We start from the raw sequence: 18,321 nt of genomic DNA, 5'->3' as shown, positions 1-18,321 counted from the left end.
TTAGTCAAAGAGCAGTTTGCCCAAATGTAATTTTAAAGGAAAGTCTTTTCTCAGGATGGGCCTGAAAAACTACCAGCCCATCTCTTTCCTACCCTTCGCAGCCAAAGTCACTGAGAAATTCGTCAACGCCCAGCTGACCACCTTCATAGAAGAGACCACCATCCTCGACTGTTCCCAGTCCAGATTCCGCAGCAACCACAGCACCGAGACCGCCCTCCTGGCTGCCACCAACGACATCTGCATGCTACTTGAGCAGGGCCACAACACAGCCATCATCCTGCTAGGCCTCTCTGCACCCTTCAACACCGTCTCCCACTGCACTCTCGCTGCCAGACTCCACAAAGCTGGCATACGGGGACTGGATTCGCTCCTTTCTCCCCGGCAGTACACAAAGGTTCAGACTCCCTCCCACCCTTCCTCTCCAAACCCACAGAAATCAACTGTTGAGTACCCCAAGGCTCATCTCTCAGCCCCACGCTCCTCAACATCTACATGGCACCCCTAGCTGCCATCATCAGACAACAGGAGCTCAGCATAGTCTCATATGCCGACGACACCTAGCTCATCCTCTCCCTCACAAAAAACCCAGAAGACTCCAGCTTCAGCCTCCAGGAAGAAATGAAAGACATTGCAGCATGGATGAGCAACAGTTGCCTAAAGCTCAACTCAGAGAAGACAGAGAGCCTCGTCCTTGGACCCTCCCTCACTGCCTGGGACAACACCTGGGGGCTCTCTGCCCTTGGAAACCCCGATGGACCACACATGGTACCTCTGCATCATTCTAGACTTCTCCATCACCATGACTCTCCAGATCAACGCTGTTGCCTCCACCTGTTTCAACTCCCTCTGCAAGACCTTCAAGTGGATCCCCTTGAAGCCAGATTGACTGTCAGCCACGCACTCATAACGAGCAGCCTAGACTACGGAAACGTCCTCTACGCTGGAATCATCAAATCCCTACTACACAAACTCCACACCATCCATAACACCACAGCCAGACTCGCCCTCGGCATCCCACAACATGAGCACATGACCCAACACCTGCATGACCTCCACTGGTTCCCTGTCGAGAAGAGAGTAACTTTAAAGCTACTTACCCACACCTACAAATTCCTCCACAACATCCGACCCAAATACGAAAGAGTCATTTTCCACATACCCAAAAAAAACCTTCGCTCTGCCGACCTCGCCCTAGCAGAGACCCCACGCATCTGCAGAACCAGAGCAGTTAGAAGAGCCTTCTCCTACATCGAAGCCAAGGCATGGAACAAGCTTCCAGTCAACATCAGATGCTTCCCTACGCTGCACACCTTCTGAAAGAAGTTCAAGACCTGGCTTTTCAGCTGACCCAGAGCTGCAGTACCCCCCCACCCCCGCGCTTTGAGATCCTCACATCTGAGTAGCACGCATTAGAAGCCCCCTGATTGATTGAATGATTGATTGACGTATTGATAACATACTAGTACTGTAATGTCAACATTTAGATCTCTTTTTTTCGTAAAGCCACTAGCAGAACTACAGGAAAACACTTATTTTACATTGGTAAAGGTAAGTTAAATGAAAATACAATTTAAAAACCAACTAACAGGCAATGTAGACAAGAGAAGTTGCTGGTGAAGAAGAATAAACAAACAAACAAAACAATATCAGTAAGAAATATCCTATGTGCACTTGACTAGACTAAATATCTCTGAAAGTGAGTTTAGATCTTGTTTGCAAAAACACTCTATTGCATATGATTTTCCTTTCCTTGGAATACAGACGGTAGTTGGGAAAGAGTTGGTGTTTCTATATGTCAATAATGTTGGTGAACCAAAAAACAACCCTTGAAGTTGGCTTTATGCAAACATTACTCTGCAGGAGATACTGAAATATACAGTAAGATATTAATTTATGAAAAATGAGGAGTTAAACGATTAGGTTCTGACTGCTTTTCATTTATGTTTAGAGAACTTTCAACCCTTTTGTTAGCTGAATCAATAGAAAATATATTGTTGATATTATTACTAGAACTTTGTCTCTTTGAGTGTTATACTCAGGGAACATTCTGAATGTGAAATTCCTCAAAAATCAATCAATCAGGGGGGTTATGAAGTGCGCTACTCACCCGTGAGGGTCTCAAGAATGAACTGTGAAAGACTGATTATGCTTAAGCAACAGTCACTGTTAATACAATAAATGCTGCCAGCTTAGTAAGACAAAACATCATCTAAATCTGTGCACTGGGAGTGGATCTCATTCAGGTGAAACTGATCGGCATGCTAACTGTACAGAAAAGTCAGAGACGAACTGCTAAGCAACAGAATCATCAAACTTTGAAGAGTATATTCAGATTTCCCGTTCAATGGTGCTCTTTAAACTGCATTAGAAGATTAATGGAAGGCTGTTTGATATAAAGGGCAATATAGAGCCAGATACAAAATTAAATTATTTCAGGAAAAATATGCTATCACATCAAGATTTGTCCTGGGTTACCACAGCTTGGACAAAATATAAACAAGCATTTGCAATGCAATAGGTCTAGCATTTGCGAGAGGTTAAGCTATTGGCATTGTAAATGGCACATTTGCGAGAGGTTAAGCTATTGGCATTGTAAATGGCAATGCCTTTTATGTATCTGTTTTAATAATTAAAACAAATAAAAAGGCATTATAATTTACAATGCCAATAAATAGATCAAACTCTTGTAAATGCTATACCTATTTCACTTCTAAGAAGCGACGGGACATTGTCCCGGGCTGCTTGGAAAGCGAAAGCGCGAATGGTGCACTGAATTTTGCAGGAAAGCACGTGCCTGTAGTAGGAGAAACTTATTAAAGAAAATAGTGCTTACAGACGTACTGTGTAACAATCGAAGTAAAAGGGCAGTCCTGATGGAGATCACAAATTAAGAAAAGGCGGTACTAAGGAGGCACAAACAAGCCTATTAACAAATCAAAAGACAGCTTTTAAGAAGGACAATGACACAAGCAAATTACAAATATGGGCGGAGGGTGGACGGGCCTTCAAGTCCATACTCCAAACAGCATGCCCCACATAACAGCGCATGTGCTGCCCAGGCTCGACCTAAAAACAGGACACTACTTCTCTCTACTATCCTGAATAGGGTGGACCTATATATTCAGACTAAAAACTCCATGAAATCCTGGGAACAAATGATAAGCTACTGAAAACAGTTTGGATCATACCATGCATAAAGGAAATTGAAAACATACTGGATTGAGTGTCAACATGTTTATTTAGCAGCAGACTGCAACAAAGCGCGGGACTTTAGCACCATGTGTTTCAGTTCTACTTACATATTTATCTGAGCTGTTAGTGGAGAAAAGTAATGCCCTACAATTTACAATCTGGGACTCAAGACTTAAAGAACTGGTCAAGGATAACGAGAAATGTACAGGTAACAACTGGGTACTCTTCGCGAGCAGTAAAACTGATCCATTGTTAGAAACCTATTTTCTCTTGTCACCCATATAAATTCAAATTGCCTACAGAGCAGCTTTGTTTCCACATTAATCAAGGTAAAAACACTGAATAACTTTGGATACAGCAAAGTTTATGGATGAGCTCATAAATGTAGTTTCCAAACAACAAGCACCATCACCACATATCAAACTCAACACTGAAGCCTTTTTTTCCTAGATGAAGACGGAAATATGTAAATTGTGAAAAAAGATGACTTATGGCTTGATTGCTGTAATTTTCTGTGTGCAAACCGCAATAAGCAATTGTTCACTTGGCTGCGACCAACACAGAAGGCACCAGCTAGAATTAGAACCATGGTACACAACAGAACCCATATATACTGGTTATTTGTAGGCTGAGGACCTGAAAAAAAAAGTTTAAAGTTTTAATACTAGTTAAATTGTATTTTGGACTTTGGGACTCGTTTTTAAACAAATAATCGGAACGATACATTAAAGTGATAGCACTAAGATGCACAAATAAGAGCAGGGATACCATCTTCCATTTTAGGATCAATAACACAAAACAAAACTTGAGTCTACACTGCTACACTTTGGAAAGTTAATGACTACCTTCAGAGTGGAGCACTTAACTAAAGAATAGGTATGCAGAAATATAAGCATGCGCGCCTGCCATTAAAACAAGCAGCTGTGTCCTGTGGATCTTCATCTGCTCAGGGAGAGAGACAGAGGGAAGGGAAAACAAAACATGCTTACCCAGTAATTAAAGGCCACAGTCTAATGCCGCAAGCAAACAATCCAGTCGGGATGAGCAAGGGCAAAAGGAGACTGGGGGGGAACAAATAAGCCTCATTTTCAATCGGAGGCTAGCATTCAGCAAAAAGGATGACGGCAGCCAATGAGAATCATGGGGGGGGGCTTCCACTCCACTTGGGAAATCCGTTCGATAACAATTATGCCTCGCAGAGCGAGGAGCGCATGCGCGCTCCAGCGCTAGGCAAGACCTAAAACATGTCCTCACATTTCTAATAGCTTAAGGGGCATGTGCTGGAACTCTGCAACACTCTTAAGGCTGTAATTGGACAAAGAATGTTGAATGTTCATCTTATCTGTATTTAAAACAGCTTCTTGTAGAGGAGCTTTTTTCGGGGCTCAAAATGTTATGCACAGTCCTATCTACAGAACTCAAAAGAGGGGTGAAAACTGCTAACAGGTGCAAAATGTCTGCTAGATGAGACAATAATGTTCAGAAACAAAAGTACTTCACTAAAGAAACATGAAGGGCCAGATGTAGGAGCCCTAATACCGGTCAAAAACAGCCGATTTCGTCCGTTTCCGACCGGTATTAGTCTTTTCAGATGTAGGGGGCCTACCAAATCGGTAATTTTACCGATTCGGTAATTGTACCGAATCAGTAAATATACCGATTTGGTAAAATACCGAATCCGTATATTTACCGAATCGGTAAATCCATATGTAGCTGACACTCCTAAGAGTGCCACAGGCCCTTAAAGTCGATATTTTACCACACAATCCTGTTGTGTGGTAAAATACCGAATTCAGGTGTGCATGCACACCTGTGCCATGTGACACACAGACATGCCCTTAGGGCATGTATGTGTGCCACATGTCACACAAGCCTGTACTTGGGGTGCTAGAGGGTGTCAAAGTGACACCCCCTGCACCCTTGCAGGATTCGGTATTTACCGATTCGGTAAATACCAAATCGGTATTTCCCATTGATTCCTATGGGCTTCAAGGCCCATAGGAATCAATGGGCAATACCGATTTGTACAGATTCGGTATTCCTAAATTCGGAATTACCTAAATCTGCCCCTTCCCATTTACAGACTCTTAAATACCGATTCGGTAAAATTTGGTATTTAAGAGTCTGTAAATGGGAATTACCTACATCTAGCCCCTAGTCTTTATTATTTATAACCCTCTGGAAATAGCTTCAACCAAATTCTGATCCGTACTGATGCCAATGGAAATTGATGTTGGTATATCCAAATATTGTTCTTTCTCAAAAAGCGCATACATTCTGTTATTATGAAAATGTTGCTTTATTTACATAAAGCACACCATTAGCTAGGTTAATCCTTGAATTGAGACGGAACAACTGAGGAAGGAGGAAATACTTTTCTGTACATGACAGTCACCATAGATATATCCTAAGGATTAACAATAGAAAGTTACAGTAGGAAAACCACAGAAAAAAGCGAGGGTTAACAAATGACTATATTTTCCAAAGTTATATTATGCCTAATTCTGTCACTGAGCTGTCAGTCTAACAGGAAGATTTGGAAGGTGAATGTATACTACTAACAGTAGAATGAGAATTTAAAGGTTAGATATAGACACTACAAAGTTTGATTTGGTGGGATTCTAGATCACCGACAGGATGACTCTGCTAGTAAGGAGATGGTGAAAACCTAATCAGGAACTTTTTCTATCAGACTTTCAGTACCATACCACATTTTTTCCAACTCTCTCAAAACGGGCATACACCTCCAAATGAGGTTAGTGAATTTTTCAGACTACAGATTAAAGGAAAACATCCTTTCTAGGGATGTGCAAACTAAATTGCTTAGGCTCAATAATGAATTACAATTTTCACTTTTTTATGATATGCCTTTAGAAAATACAGAAATGTAAATGTAAATGTACAGGAATTTATATAGCGCAAATCACCGAGCGGTTTCTAAGCGCTTGCTTAAGGAACCCGTCCTGGTATTCCCCTGTGAGATAACTCCGGCAGGGTATCCGCTAGGTGAAAGCCAGGCATCCCGCCGCGAGGGGCCGTTGTGGAGATTAAGCAAGCTATTGCCCAGAGTCGCAGAGTGTGAACCCGTGAATCGAGTAGGCACCGGAGCGAGAATTGTCGAGTCCATGGACATTTTTAGGACTCAAGACCCTGCCGAGCCAGGAATTGAACCCTGGTCCCGGGCTGATCTCTGCTTCCAGGTCTGCCTCCTCTAACCAGTGAGCCACACTTCTTGTCACGATTCACCCTCCCCGACCCCTGGTAAATCACTGCCTGCCCGGTGATGAGAAACGGGATGGAAAAAACTACAGATCCCATGAACCTTTGCACCGCGCACGTCTATGACGCGACGCATTGAAGGATTATCAGGAAGTCAGGCGGGAGATGCGCCGCCGATTATTCCTGTTAGTGCCTTTGGGTCGAGTGCGTTGAAATCTTTGCAGTATCGTGGACATCGGCAGGGGCAAGTTTTGTCAAGCGCTGAAGAGACACGCCGCCTTTAGCGTGTGGGTTCAGTGTTGCTCGTATTCAGAGACCCGTCTGTGGATTATCCTGGTGGGGCTTCGGAAGCGCCTACAACGTGGTGTTCCCTGAGCGTTTCCGCTCGGTTGAGGATTACCTGGAGGGGCTTAGGAAGCGCCCGTGTATCATTCCATCAGTCAAACTCCAGGTTTTTGCCAGGAGACGAGAGGGGCATTTTCAGTCCTCTTGTCTGCTCATAATACATTTGTTGTGTATATACAGAGAGCGTCTTGCTCTTGTTAACGCAGGACACCGTGTTTTTGGTGCCGCTTTAAATCACAGTACTCAATTGCCACTTTAAAGCGCTTACAGAGCTGGATCTGTAAAGACGCTATTCACATACTTTGAGCTGGGTTTATGATTTGTTAACTTTTGTATTATAGGGAATGTTGAGTGAGAGCCTGGGGTAGTCGCGTCTTGCACACCCAGAGGTCAGCATTTCCTCGGAGGAGAAAGACTTTGTTGTTATTTACCACCGTTACCAGGAATGGGATCGTTCTTTTGCTTTCATTGAATGGTGTTTTGGGGCAACTTTAGGTTATCTGTATCCTTCATAAGGGTAGGTGTTCATGCTGGCCTGATCATTTGGAAACTAGGAAGGGAGGGAACCAGGGGGTTTGCTAATGATCTTTGCCTTGTATTTTCCAGTAATTCACCAGGGGATATAGAAGCCGCCCTTAGATCCTTCCTGCAGATAGGCACACCTGTGAGATATACAGGTGAGGTAACAGGGGTTTGGTTACATTCTATTTGTCACGGTTGAGGGTACTGCAGTACTCATCCCTTGTTTCTGTGGTTACAGGTTACGGTGACCAGAGCCCAGCTGTTCTCCTCCGGACCCCAACTTTTCCCCCGCTTGATCACCTTAACAGTCTGGGCACAATCACAGTCAGACTTGGGTTGATCTAGAGGTGGGCCCCCATATAGCATCAACCCCATCCTGAGGAGCATCCTGAACCGAACCTGACAGAATAATCGGCCTAAAAGTTCCGCTCCTCCTGGTTGGGTTGATTGCAAGGGATGGCTACCTTAGATGAGGTAGTGGCCGCCTTAGGCTTAGTTCAGGTTGAATTGGCCGCCTCTCGCCAGGAAACGGCTGCGTTGCAGGCACGCATGGATGCTATGCAGCGGAACCCGTTTGATGCAGGTAACCCTGCCCCGCCACCAACCTCGTTGGTAGTTGAAATGCCTTCTCCAGTACCTTTGGCCCCCCCAGAAAGGTTTATGGGTGATAGAAAGAAAGTGCAGGTGTTTATGACCCAGGTGATGATGCATTTCACCTGTAAACCCAAGTGCTTTTTGACAAACCAATCACGTGTTTCCTTTCTGATCTCCTATTTGGGAGGGGAGGCAGCCCAGTGGGCTGTACCCATAGTCAGGAACAATGATGGAATCCTATACGATTGGGATCTGTTTCGAGCAGAATTCGAGAAAACGTTTGATAGAAGAGCGGAGACCTTCTCAGCTGATAAGGAGCTGTTGGTTCTCAAACAGGGCAATTCAGATATCGTAACTTACCTGAATCATTTCCGTAGATTAATTGCAGAAACTGATTGGCCTGAAGCCAAACAGATGGTTCTGTTTTACCAAGGGCTCACAGACAATCTCAAGGATGTAATAGCACAAGTTGAACCCCAGCCTACCACATGTGCAGCATTTATCGATTTGGCCCTACGCTTGGATCACCGATTGAGAGAGAGAAAGGGAGAGTCGGGAAGAAGAGACAGAACCCCGGTGTTCGGGGAGAAACCGACTAGTGGGGAGAAGGCCGAGAGTAAACCCGAACCTATGGATGTGGGGGTGGTGAGAGCATCCCTCACTGCCAGTGAACGAGAGCATCGTCGCAAGTTTGGGCTGTGTTTGTACTGTGGGAAGAAAGGCCACTTTTTACGCGAATGTCCGGTGAAACCAAAAGGAGGACGCTATCGTACGGGTCCAGGGGCAGTATCCACTGTCGATAAGAGTTCGGAAAACTCCGAGGCTTGAATCCTAAGGAAGGGAGGGACTCAAGTGTACATTTCATCCCTTCGATTACAGAAGAAAATAGAGTAGGAAACCAGTTGTTCTTCATAGACATTGAACTATGGATTGATCAATCTCCAAAATATGTACGTGCCATGGTAGATTCCGGAGCAACAGGCTGCTTCATGGATTTAGCAGAAGCTCGGAAATTGGGAGTGACTCCAATTGATAAAACCGTCATGGAGGAAGTATTTGCAGTAGACGGTCATGTGTTGGAATCGGGACCTATCACACAGCATACCCCGGAGTATGAGATGTGGTATGGGGGTGATCATAAGGAATTGATTTCGTTTAACCTCATCCAGGCTCCTAATTATGGTATAATCTTGGGACTCCCTTGGTTGAAAAAACACGAACCACAGATAAGATGGAAAGAACAATCTTTGGAGTTCTCCTCTTCCTACTGCCACGACCATTGCCTCCAGGAGGAATCTCGACCATCTATGGTGTTGGCAGTCACTCACACCGTTTCCACGGCTGCGGAAAAAGAGGTGGATTTACCTCAGTATTACATTGAGTATGAAGAAGTCTTCAGTAAAACCAAAGCAGAAGTGCTTCCCCCACATCGGGAATACGACTGCTGCATCGATCTAACCCCTGGGTCAGTGGTTCCATGCGGTCGTATTTATGCACTATCCCAACCCGAAACAAAACATCTTAGGGAATATTTGGACAACCTACTCGCTTTGGGATTTATCAGACCATCCCGGTCCCCAGCAGCTTCCCCCCTTTTTTTTATTCCGAAGGCAAATGGGGAATTACGGTGCTGTATAGACTATAGGGCGTTAAATGCCATCACCATAAAAAACCAATACCCCCTACCGTTAATTCCGGTATTACTGGAACAGGTGAGATCAGCCAGGATATACACAAAATTGGATCTCAGGGGAGCCTACCATTTAGTGCGCATACGATCAGGCGATGAATGGAAAACCGCTTTCAAGACCAGGTATGGGCTTTTTGAATATCTGGTGATGCCCTTTGGGCTATGCAATGCCCCAGCCTCATTCCAGTTCTTCCTTAATGAGGTGTTGCGAGACTACCTGGACATCTTTGTAGTTGTCTACATCGATGACATTTTAATCTACTCAAATGACGAACCAGAACACATTCAACACGTGAAACAAGTACTGGAGGCTTTACAGATAAACCATCTCTACTGCAAACTGACAAAATGTGAGTTTCATGTCACCACAGTGGAATTCCTAGGGGTTATGCTCACGCCGTCAGGGCAGATAATGGCTGAAAGGAAGGTACGTGCTATTGCAGAATGGCCCCAACCCGCCACGGTCAAGGACATCCAGAAGCTCCTGGGTTTTGCCAACTTCTACCGAAGGTTCATCTCTCACTTTTCGGATCTGGTGACCCCTCTCACAAAATTAACCAGGAAGAACACCCCTTTTATATGGGGTACGGAAGAGCAAACAGCATTTGATCTTTTGAAAACAGCGTTCACCTCTGCTCCGGTACTGGTTCATGCGGACCCAAACCTCCCTTTCGTGGTAGAGGCGGATGCATCTGAACTGGCGGTGGGGGCTGTTCTCTCCCAGAGGAGTGAAGACACCGGTCATCTGCATCCCATTGCATTCATGTCACGCAAGCTAAATCCGGCAGAACGCAATTATACGATTGCAGAGAAGGAATTGCTTGCTATTAAAGACGCCTTCACTGAGTGGCGGCATTGGTTGATGGGTGCCACACACCAAATCACAGTTTTTACGGACCACCGAAATCTCCAGTTTCTAAGAGCCGCACGTCACCTCACTCCTAGGCAACTGAGATGGATGCTTTTCTTTTCAGAGTTCCATTTTGTGGTCACCTTCCGCCCGGGATGTGACAACCGGAAAGCCGATGCTCTTACCCGTCAAGAAAGCCATTCCACAGTGACGGAGTCTCCGGAAACCAGCATCATCAAACCGCAGCAGGTGATAGGGGTGATCCATACGTCGGATTTTTTACACAAGGTAAAGAGAGGCATCCAGACCTTTGCGTGGAAGAAGTGGATTCAGTTGCACCCAGAATGGAAGATACGTCAAGGTCTGCCAAGGAAAGGGTCTCAATTGCTTCTCCCCACTCTTGCTTTGAGGCAACAAGTATTCAAGTGGTGCCACGATCTACCTTGTGCAGGACACACTGGAGGGAAGAAGACCTTGGAAAAACTACTACGCGTATATTGGTGGCCCACCATCCGGCCGGATGTGTTTGCTTGGGTTCAACGTTGTGAGGTCTGTTCACAGGCCAAAAGCGATCATAGACCAGCACAAGGGCTGTTGCAAACAATGCCCACGCCTGTGAGCCCTTGGGAAAGCTTTTCAGTCGATTTTGTGGTGGGACTCCCTCAAGATCATGGGATGACGGCTATAATAGTAGTTGTGGACTACCTGACCAAGATGGGCCACTTCATCGCCTGTAGAGGGGTACCAACGGCTAGTCAATTGGCCCAGTTGCTACTTATCCATATCGTTCGGTTGCATGGCTTGCCTAAAGTCATTGTTTCGGATAGAGGGGCACAATTCACCGCGAGGTTTTGGAGGGTCTGGTGTGATCGTTTGGGCATTGCTTCATCCTTGTCCACCAGCTTTCATCCGCAAACGGATGGACAGACTGAAAGGTTAAACCAGACCCTCAAGCAGTACTTGAGGTGTTTTGTGGATACCTCTACGGAAGCATGGGTAGAGTGGTTATGGTCGGCTGAGGTGGCATATAATGATGCCATACATTCCTCTACATTGTGTACCCCGTTTTTCTGTACGTATGGGTTCCATCCCAGATTTGTCCCTTTGAGTGTGCCAAGTGTTGAAGCCCCTATTCCCCAATTGCAGACAAGATTGGTGCAGTTACGGAAGACAGTTTTGCAGGCCAGACACAACCTTGTGCAAGCTAAGCTTAGGTATAAGGCGCAGGCCGATAGACATCGTAGACCTTGTCCTGGGTACAAAAATGGGGATTGGGTGTGGCTGTCCACTCGGAACATTCGTTTCAAAAGGTTCAGTGTTTTCAATCCCCGATTCATCGGTCCTTATCAGGTGGTTCGGCAGGTCAACCCAGTTGCGGTGAAACTCAAACTCCCCTCACATTTCAGGATACACCCTGTGTTCCATGTTTCACTGCTCAAGCCTGCCCGGGGTCCGAGCCGTGCCGCCCCTGCTCCTGTGAGGGTGGAACAGGAGGTGGAGTACGAGGTGCGGCGCATCTTGGATTCCCGTAGAGTCAGGGGGAGGCTCCAGTATCTGGTGTCTTGGAAGGGATATGGTCCTGAGGAGGATTCGTGGGAACCGGTGGGGGCGGTCCATGCGCCTAGACTGGTACGGAGGTTCCATTTGTTGCACCCTGGTAAGCCTGGTGGCAGTCAGTGAGCGTTGTGAGAAGGGGTGTACTGTCACGATTCACCCTCCCCGACCCCTGGTAAATCACTGCCTGCCCGGTGATGAGAAACGGGATGGAAAAAACTACAGATCCCATGAACCTTTGCACCGCGCACGTCTATGACGCGACGCATTGAAGGATTATCAGGAAGTCAGGCGGGAGATGCGCCGCCGATTATTCCTGTTAGTGCCTTTGGGTCGAGTGCGTTGAAATCTTTGCAGTATCGTGGACATCGGCAGGGGCAAGTTTTGTCAAGCGCTGAAGAGACACGCCGCCTTTAGCGTGTGGGTTCAGTGTTGCTCGTATTCAGAGACCCGTCTGTGGATTATCCTGGTGGGGCTTCGGAAGCGCCTACAACGTGGTGTTCCCTGAGCGTTTCCGCTCGGTTGAGGATTACCTGGAGGGGCTTAGGAAGCGCCCGTGTATCATTCCATCAGTCAAACTCCAGGTTTTTGCCAGGAGACGAGAGGGGCATTTTCAGTCCTCTTGTCTGCTCATAATACATTTGTTGTGTATATACAGAGAGCGTCTTGCTCTTGTTAACGCAGGACACCGTGTTTTTGGTGCCGCTTTAAATCACAGTACTCAATTGCCACTTTAAAGCGCTTACAGAGCTGGATCTGTAAAGACGCTATTCACATACTTTGAGCTGGGTTTATGATTTGTTAACTTTTGTATTATAGGGAATGTTGAGTGAGAGCCTGGGGTAGTCGCGTCTTGCACACCCAGAGGTCAGCATTTCCTCGGAGGAGAAAGACTTTGTTGTTATTTACCACCGTTACCAGGAATGGGATCGTTCTTTTGCTTTCATTGAATGGTGTTTTGGGGCAACTTTAGGTTATCTGTATCCTTCATAAGGGTAGGTGTTCATGCTGGCCTGATCATTTGGAAACTAGGAAGGGAGGGAACCAGGGGGTTTGCTAATGATCTTTGCCTTGTATTTTCCAGTAATTCACCAGGGGATATAGAAGCCGCCCTTAGATCCTTCCTGCAGATAGGCACACCTGTGAGATATACAGGTGAGGTAACAGGGGTTTGGTTACATTCTATTTGTCACGGTTGAGGGTACTGCAGTACTCATCCCTTGTTTCTGTGGTTACAGGTTACGGTGACCAGAGCCCAGCTGTTCTCCTCCGGACCCCAACTTTTCCCCCGCTTGATCACCTTAACAGTCTGGGCACAATCACAGTCAGACTTGGGTTGATCTAGAGGTGGGCCCCCATATAGCATCAACCCCATCCTGAGGAGCATCCTGAACCGAACCTGACACTTCTCCACCGGGGTTTCTTTGGGTTTCACTTGAAACAAAAATCAACGTCAACATGGGACAACCAATGCATACTGAAAATGGTGACTAGAACCAAGAGAACAGTTAGGAATATCAGCTACAACAGGAAAATATCCACAATATGTATTTAATGATTCAGAATGACTAATACATGATAATCAATACATGATGATTGATAAACCATTAGGTGCTATGGTGAACAGTATTGATGGAGCAGTGCTCATGAAAAGTGCAGACAAACAAAGCGAAAACGTGGACAGGTACAGGAATAATGTATTGACAAAGTGTCCAACTGTGAGGTTTGGGTAACCCAACATCTATGTTACTATGCCATAAGAGCAATGTCTGAAGGATTAGTTATTTAACAGCAAAGCAGTCCAGGGGGCAGTTGCAAAGGAAGGTATATTTTGACCCCTAATGGTAAATGACTGGGTTATTCATCAGGACTAATAAACTGTTTCCCACATGTGTGTAGTAAAGGCTAAAAGTGGAAGGGCATTTAAGAAGATGATCACACAGAATCAATCTTAGGATGCTGTTATTTACTGACGTGGACATAACTGAGTCTTTTTTTGCATAACTACAGAACTCTAATAAATAAATCTAATCAATAGGAACAGAATATTTTTGAGGGACAGTAGTGATTATGTAAAGAAAAAAGGGAAATGGGTGGGCATTATAAGCGTTAAGGTACGGTTTCAAACTGATTAAGATGATTTTATTTTGAAGCTAATTGAAGGGATTACAGTGGCCTTTCTAGTGGCTGCAGGGTGTCAATTAGGCTCACCTGTGCAGGTCCATACCACCAGGGGTGAAAGGGCTTTAGGCAGAAAGGGTACAGGAGCAGGTAAGGCTCCAAGAACAGGGATGGAAGCTAGGGGGCATGAAAGCGCGGGATATGCTGGGGATCAGTAGGGGAACAATGTTTCTAAAAAATCTTCTATGAAAGACATCACAGAGTCTTAATCAATATATCTTTCCCATCATAGAAACATCATCGATAAACTCGATGAAAATAATTGTATTTAACATCAATGGGTTTATTTTGTATTAACTGATTCAAGAATAAACAAGCAATATTTATACAGTGTATATTTTTATTTTTATTCAATTAACTATAAAGTGCACCAATATGTATATTGCTATTACTTTCGTAGGTCTACAGCAAGAATCCAAATGAAAATACATTTAATTTAAATGGAGGCTTGTCTTGAGATGGTTGTCTGTAGCAAAATGTACCCTACCACTCCAGCAAAATGCAACCTCAATTTAACTAATTTGGAGCCTTTTCAGGACCTGACTTTATATTTCATTACTGGGCAATCAGGCTTACATTAATTTGCGCCATTTGTCAGACACTAACTAAAGCCAGAGAATACGAAAATGTCCTCATAATGCATGGGGCAACATGGATATTCCAACCTCAATAATTGGAAGAAGAATCTCAGGCATAACTAATACATTTTGTAAATTGGAGGATAGAATGAATTTGGGCACTTGAAAATGTCTTTATCTTTGTTAATTGAGTTCAATAATCACTTTAGATAAAACCTACTTACCCCAAAAACAACAGTCACATTTACCTTATTGTTTTACACTCTGTGTAATTAAGTTCTATACTATTCAGATCTAAACAAGTCTAAGACATAATTTACGCTTTACAATAGACTTTTGATGGATGGACTTTTAAAGGGATGTGAATTCAGGTTAGGAGCTAGCCATCTCTAGCTGTGTCTCCACATGAGGCCTTGTGTATTATGGAACTAATGCCACTTATTTCCTTCATATGTTTTGTCTCCTTCTACTCCATAACCTCCTCCCCAAGTTAAGAATGTAAACATCACTAGCAGAAGTGCATGGCTTTATTAAATCCGTCATGGATGTTGTGTTGCTTAGTATTTATGCGGATTTCCAACCTTACAAGTTGCACACTTTTGCATGGTGAATAGGACTCTTCAACTGTTTAAATTGTCAGGAGTAAATATGGAAAACATCACATTTCTCCAAGAGAAACCCAGTGAGGGGATTGGTGTGCCAATGTAAATAAAGATGTCCTCTCCTGTAAGCCAGGTAGGGAAGGAGCCATGGAGGAATTAAAAGGGGAGGGCTTGATGGGGGCCTGGTGAACAGGAAAGTGTATTCACTCTGCTATCTTATCAGGGATACACATAGTGGAAGAAAATATTGAGAGTAGATGGAAGCAAGGAGGGAAACAGAGAAAAGCCTGAGCTAGAGATAAAGCAAAGAGACAGAGAGAGAGAGATTGCTTTCCCATGTTCCTTTGTCTGCACCCCGAAAGCATTACCTCGACACTACCCTCTACACAAGAGTAAAACACCAATATATTCAACAATCTGTATTTACAATCATTTATGAGCCCAGTGAATAAATACATTTCAAAAACTAACTACATCCTGTTAAATGTAGACTGCTTAATGCCACATTCTTGCTTTGTCATAGCACTTTAAAAGTGAGTTGTTACTACTATATTTTTACTGACCTCAGAATAATTAAACACGGAGTTAGCCCCCTGGGAATTAACATGTGCACTGTAGGCGGCAGACACAGTTCTGCAGATTTGTTAACTGAACAACATTTACTTGTACAGTTTAATCAATGGCATCAACGAGGAATAACGGGCAAGTGATGTCACTTCATATGAGGCCACTTTAGTTGATGTCAGGTTATAGACAGTTAGATGGGACTCTCATGTCCCACCTTTCTGTGAGGGTTCTCAGAATTTCTAAGAACAGCCCTGTGATGTACACAATGAGAACAAAGTGAATGCTTACTCAAAACTCAACAAGCATAATGTTCATGGAAAGTAGTGGTCAAGAAGCAAAAGCAGAGCCATATTTAGAAAGCCAGCCACATACCTTCAGTATATGTGAATGGCCGAGAAGAATAGTGATAAAAAAACAGTCCCAGGCATATATCAGCTCCATTAATCAGACAAATGTAGGACAAACCCAATGGCTCAGACAAAAGACAAGCCAATGTTATAACCCAAAGTCAATATGCAAAATATGGTGACGAAAATCAATTGCTTTTAGTAGTAGTAGTAGAAAGCTTTATTTGATTTTAGAGCAAGCATAAAATCATAAAAGCAACAATCATAATAAGCAATTTCATACAGTGTCATAAAAATACAATAAAATAGAATTAAACATTATACATTAGCTTTACAGATTAACACCTTAGCTGCTTTGGAACGTCCAGCTCCAGTGCTGAACGTTCCATTGCACAGGTGCAGCTGGAACGTCCAACGGCCGACGGCAGCACTCCCGAGGTAGTGGTGCCGTCGGCCGCTGGTATAGGGACAGCACTTAAGAGGTTAAAGTCTTTCATTACTACAGTCAATGGCTAAAAGATTTAGTTTCCTCAGGATACTTTTTAGAAAACCAGACAGGATTGCTATACACACTTCATTTTCCAGTTGTTGTAGGAATAAGTACGCTGGTTGGCATTGCCGCCAAGCACCCTGCTTCAAGTATTGCTTAATCCACCTTTTACGTTCGTTCTCATAATATTTACAAAATAAAACCACGTGAAAGGTGGACTGTACAGATACATTATCACATGGACAGGGATCCAAATTCTTTGACCAATCATTTTTGGCTGGAAATGTTAAAAGGCGATGAAATGTTTCGAATCTGAGCCTGGTCAGAATAAATCTATCAAAACCCTTTATGCAATGGCGTAAATAGGGTTGAATAGTCTAGCAAGCCAATGACCTTTGGTGTTTGATCACTGATGTTTTAATGATTTCACCCGTTGATCTAAGCTGATTAAAATGGTTCATACATAGAGTTTTCAGTTGCTTCCTTGATATCATTCAGGGTAGTTCAAGATTTTTGTACCATTCGGGTCTATGGAAATCTGTTAATGTTTTTCTCACATATGCTAACCAAGGGATGCATCTGGCGTTATCTAGTGCCATTACATCCTTTATGATTTCACGGTTGAGACCCAGCGCGTCTGCAGACCACACTCTATGACAGAGGAGTATAGGTTGTAGCTTTATACGGTCTGTAACAAATTCCATTCCTAGTTCTGCATGGCAATTAAAAACTGAAGATCCCTGAGGTAGCGCTACAATATATCTTAAAAAACGATTTTCTACAATTTGGATTGGCGCTGCATTTTGAATACCCCAAATGCCCGTTGCGTATAATGCTATACTCCTACATTTAGCGGCATATATTTTTAAAAGAATTTCCGGTGGTCTTGAACCTAGTTTTTGAGCAAAGTTCACTAGGGCTGCGGTTGAGCATTTAAACAATAGGGTCCTGCTCCTGACCGCAGGGCCCCAAGAGTCCGCACCCTCCAGAAGCACCCCCAAATAGGAAAATATTTTAGTGTGCTCTATAGTAACCTCGCCCACCCTGATAGATTTGCATTTGGTCTGCCCTTTCCCACACGTCATCACAAATGATTTCTTGGCGTTTCATTTTAAGCACTTCTCATCCATAAACTCAATATATTTAGAAAGAGCCGTCTGGGCACTTATTTTTGTTCTGGCCATTAGTACCGCGTCATCCGCATAGAGAAGGATGGCGGCATGCTTGTTGCTGTACCTTGGTGTATCCAATACCTCCGCCTCCATCTCCTCCTCCAAAGCGTTCGAATATATGGAGAAAAGGAATGGGGCCAGGACGCAGCCCTGTCTAACACCTCTCTCTATGCGGAAAGACCTGGTACATTCTCCCTTGAGATTGCTTTTACCAGAATCAGATACTTTATACCAACTAGTCCCATATACCTTGTCGAGTATTTATGGATGAACTAGCGGAGCCAGACATCTATTCTGTTTAGCCCCTTGTCAGAAACATAATACCCCTACCATAATACATATTGAGAACTCTGCATAAAAATGTACAAAAATCAATGAATCCTACTGAATTTGCACTAGAAATATGTTACGCCTACTG

Source organism: Lissotriton vulgaris, chromosome 1_1, assembly GCF_964263255.1.
Source record: "Lissotriton vulgaris chromosome 1_1, aLisVul1.2, whole genome shotgun sequence".
NCBI classification, from domain to species: Eukaryota; Metazoa; Chordata; class Amphibia; order Caudata; family Salamandridae; genus Lissotriton; species Lissotriton vulgaris.
This window is presented reverse-complemented; position numbering follows the sequence as displayed.